Genomic DNA, 4,945 nt, shown 5'->3' on the forward strand with positions numbered 1-4,945 from the left:
CTTCTCTTCTCTTCTCTTCTCTCTCAGTCTCTTTCTCTTTCTGTTTTTCCTTCCTGCCTTCCTTCTTTTTTCCCTTTTTTCCCCCAATTTAATACAATTTTTTTTTGTTTATTTGGTCCAGATTATGAGTTCAGACACAGCGTCTCGAGCCCCCAGCTCAGTCCTCAGTGAAGCTCCTCCTAAGGGTCTGGGGCAGCTTTCCTGTTGCTCACACCAGACCAGCACAGACTCCAGCAGGTAGGACAAACAGCCTTGTTTTACTCAGAGTTTTGCTGCAAGGTTGAGGGGCAGCATGTGGTGCTGGCGTTGTGCTTGGCAGAGGCTTGGGGGGGCAGTCAAGGATGGTCCAACGCTTTGAGACCCTGCATGCATTTGGGAGACCTGGAGGAAGTTCCTGTTTCCTGGTTCCGGATCGGCACAGCACCGGACATTGTGGTCACTTGGGGAGTGAATCATTGGTTGGAAGATCTTCCTCTGTCTTTCCTCCTCTTTATATATCTGACTTTGCAATAAAAATAAATAAAATCTTAGAAGAAAAAAAGAGGTTTTTACCCACATATCAGATTCTCAAGATGCCATTAAACAAACAAAGAAGCTGTTATTTTAAATTTTCCTGTAATTCTCCAGTGATGGTGGGTAGTGTGGTGTCAGTGCAAGAAGGGCCAACACAGAGCCTGATGGGCCACTTGGTGTTGTCCAGTCTGGATCTTTGTGATGTGCACATCTACAGCAGGGAAGAAATACAAGCGACTGTTCTCCCATTCCAATCGAGCCCTTTGGATCAAAGTGTTTTCTTCTCTGTCAAACTTTCTAGTAAATAAATATATATACATATATATATATAAATAAATAGATATAGATAGATATAGAGCAAAGAATACGATGGAGTGTGTGTGTGTGTGTTTGTGTTTTAGGGGAGAATCCCAGTGACGTCACTGGTGGTGGTTGTTTTAAACATTTGTTTTTGTTGGAAAGTCAGATTACAGAGAGAGAGAGACAGAAAGAAAAATCTTTCATCCACTGGTTCTCTTTCCCAAGTGGCAACAACAGCCAGAGCTGAGCTGATCCAAGGCCAGGAGCTAGGAGCACCTCCAGGGTCTCCCACTTAGCAGTTGTTCTCTTACCAGCAAATGTAATGTGAACTTCACCTTGTTGTTTGAACTCTTGGTCTTTGCAGTCTGGATGTTGCTTCAGAACAGGTGTGTGTGTGTGTGTGTGTGTGTGTGTGTGTGTGTGTGTATGCTGGGGGTGTCTTTTTGCTTGATGTGACTGTTTTCATGCCTTCAGTGATTAGAAAGTAGTGTATAGATGGGATTAAAATGAATTTGTTTTTAAGGATTTGCTTATTTTTATTTGAAAGGCAGATTTGTAGGACCTAACATCTACAAACTAGGAGACGGTGATCTGTCTGTGTTTCCTTGTATACACACACATCCCGGGCTGCTCAGCCACTTCCCACTTCCACATCTAGTGGGATGCTATCCAGTAGGCACAACTCTGTGACCCATATGTCAATTCCTCCCCAGGTCTTCTCTCTCACTGGTCAGTCCTGCGCATGGCTAAGATGCATGAGGAGCACCCACTGACTGTCCAGGCATAGCTCCGCCCACCCCACACCTGAGTGCGGTCCTCCCCAGAACGAAGGAATCAAATCCACACCTGGTCAAATCCACACCTGGGGACCCCTCACATGTTCAGCATTGCCACGCGAGGAACTCCATCTGCTGAGTTGCATCTATGAGCCATGGAGTGGGTTACAAAGCAAGAGATCATGTCTGCCGTCACTAATGCCAACAACTAGTGACCATCTGCAGGATCTGGGACGTAAGGATGGTGCCCTTAGTGCCAGGGCTTGGCTTCAAACAGGAAGATAATGTTTGCCTTTGCTGCTGGTCTTCGGCAAGCAGTGAGATTACTTCTTCCAGGCCACCTTGTGTTAAGGCAGGTCTCACCCTCCAGAAATTTCAGTTGTAAGGCTTTTCCAGTAAACCGGTTACTGAAATGAGTTCCAGGAGGCGGGCACATTCAAGGCAAGAGAGTATAACTAAGTTGCAGAAGCAGTGACAATGCAAATACCCACTGCTGGTGACCGGTCCTTCAACTTCCTAGCACAGCGTGGCTGACCAGCGGATGTCCACTTGTCTTTTACAAAATAAGCAACTGCCTGTGTCATCATTCACACACACAAAAGTATTCACAAACACCACACAGACTTTTTGGAATGAAAATATAGTTTACTCATCAAAACCAGCAAATAATAACAAAAACCCTCATCGGTTAAATAAAAAATGACATATTTTTTTATGAAACCTTCTTAGATACTAAACTGCATTCATCTGCATGTTCTTGTTCTGAGGATCCCTCCGCCCCATCACCCTTGAGATCACCTCTTTCCTAAAATGAAGATTTGAAAAAAAAAATCTTAATGCCAATCTTTCTTGACCAATGTAGACTGTTTTTCTTGGTCTCTTACATGTTCAAACTAAGATGCCCAAAGTGAAGATTTCATCAGCACATTCTCAAGATAACATGAAAGTTAAGCTCTAAGTCAGCGTTTCAAAGCCCAGACACGTCATGGCATGGCTGAGAATTCCAGAATCACTGTGTAGTACCAAATGAGCAGGACTCGGTTCTGGAGGCACACGCTTCCTCCGGGCCTGACTGCCAAGTCTAAGGCACTTCATTTCCATAGCACTGACTCCATGCAAGCAGTGTTGGCTCCTCTCGAGGTTCAGTTGGCCTCAGACTCACTCCGTGGAAGCCAGGGACACAAGTTTTCACCAAAGGATAGGGGAACTTGAACACACAACTCTCCGAAGAAGAACCATGACTGTGAGAGAAAGTTCTTGGTTTCTGGAAAGAAATACCATACAGGAATAAAAATGAATCCAAACACGCCACTTTGTACATGTTAGAAATATCCAATGCACCACCAAGATTTCCTGAAGATTTTGAATCCCATATCATTTTCCCTGGATGTATAGCTTGTACTTCAACTACCCACCATCTATCCTTCGCACAATCTATTATTCACTAAGAAACTTCTAACCAAAATTTTTGGCAATAAGCTTCCCATCAAATGATGCAAGCCTCTTAAAGGCACTATCAGTGTGTGACAGCTGGACGGGGCAATGTCTTTCTGAAACAGGCGTCATTAAAAAATTTTTTTTCTCTTTTCCTTCATAAATCAGCAGTGTTCCACCTCGAAGTTAATCATGAACATGCACGTACTTCACCCACACTCTCAAATGTTCCCTTCATCCAACATTTTGTTGATACCATCACACAGTTTCTGCAAGTGGGGCTTAAAACTGCCAAAAGGATTATACAATGCAGCCAGAAAGTCACAATCAAAAAGTGCGACTTGGCAGTGAGATGGCGCTGGATGATCTGATGTAGCAGCTCCCGGCACTTGTTCAGCAGCGGGACAGCACGTTCCGGTCGAAGGTGTAATCCACCTGGTGGAAGCTGACCACGGTCATGGCCAGCTGGTGGACCTTCTTGTTGAACTTCTCCATCAGGGCCAGCTCATCGGAATTGAACTGGTTGTTCCTGTGGAGAATGGCCAGCTTGATGACCGTCTTGATGAGGTGCTTGATGACCTTCTCGGCCTCCTTCTTGTTCTGGGTGTACTCCCGGGTCAATCAGGGTGGTGGCGATGGACTTGGACTCCATCTTACCCAAGATCTTCTGTGCCTGAACGGCCAGGTTTTTGGAATTGAATACATCTGTGGCCATGGAGCAGGCGAAGGCGGCAGGGTCCGTCTGGCGGCTCCGAGTCTGCGGTCGATCGCTGGCTCGGGGAGTTCGTGGACTTCCCAGTCACTGCGGGCCAGAGCGGCGCGCCAGAGAGCAGGAGAAAGAGAGGAGCCAGGGTCTCTGCCTGGGCCGGGGGCGGAGCTGGGAGGGGCACCCGGGCGTGGCCCGCCCGGCCTGGCCGGGGGACAGGGAGGAGCGCGCCTCAGAGGAGGAGCAGGACGCCAGGGCGGGAGCGCCGCCGAGGGGCCGGGGCGCCGGGGGCTCTGAGGGCGCCGAGGGGTCGGTGGGGGGGGGGGGTCTGAGGGCGCCGAGGGGCCGAGGGCGCTGAGGGAGCAGCAGACCTGTGGCCGCTGAGGGGCCAGCACCCGTGTACAGGCCCTCTCCGGCCGAGCAACTTTCTTTCTTGAGAAACTTAACAGGCCCGCCTCGCAGAGTGCGGAGCCTGCTGGGTGAGCTTGTGCGCCTTGGGCGCGGGCGCCTTGGGCGGGCCAGGCTAGCTGCCCGGATTCCTGCAGCTGGTGGGCACAGACCCCAGGTCCGAGACTGCCCCTCGCTCACCCGCACCGCGGCCTCTTTGCTTGCCCGCGTCTACTGGCCCAAAATCTGCCCAGCGACGCCTGACGCGCGCGCCCAAATCCTCAAGGGTATATATTTCAAACCATTCTTCCACTACAGACTCCCCAACATTTGTCTCTCCTTACTTAGATTGTCTCTCCTTACTTAGATGCTTTACGTGGTGGGAAGCCAAAATGCATCATTTCAGGCAATATAGCAGTTTGAAGCTTAGCAATATATAAAATATTTGTACCTCTAGAATTGCTATCTGTTTCTAAGATATTATCAAGCCATTTCTTAAGGAGAACAGTACATATCCTAGGGTAAATTCCAGAACAAAGGTGAGTACATACTAAGAGGTGTGGGAACAATATAGGCTCAATTGCACCACTGTATGCTTTTAGCTGTGTGTCAAGACCTTTTTACCATCACTTGATTGATAAAATCAGTTTCAGGGTTTATACCAGCTACAGACATCATGTCACATTTGTAGAAGAATAACAACAGCAACCTCATGAAAATTCCATGAAGTATCAGAGAGGTGATCAAGTGTCCATACACTGGGTGGAGGCAGCAATGAGGTGATTACAGAGACATTCTGCCAGGCCTTGCCATGCAACCAGAAACTCCT

The 4,945-nt window shown here is 48.0% G+C and overlaps 1 pseudogene; it reads right to left on the reverse strand.

The window, feature by feature from the left end:
- Positions 1-1,839: 1,839 nt before the first annotated feature.
- LOC121154717 lies at positions 1,840-3,826 on the reverse strand (annotated as a pseudogene).
- Between the last annotated feature and the right edge of the window lie 1,119 nt (positions 3,827-4,945).

This window comes from Ochotona curzoniae, unplaced genomic scaffold, assembly GCF_017591425.1.
Source record: "Ochotona curzoniae isolate NIBS_2020 unplaced genomic scaffold, NIBS_Ocur_1.0 contig_280, whole genome shotgun sequence".
NCBI lineage: Eukaryota > Metazoa > Chordata > Mammalia > Lagomorpha > Ochotonidae > Ochotona > Ochotona curzoniae.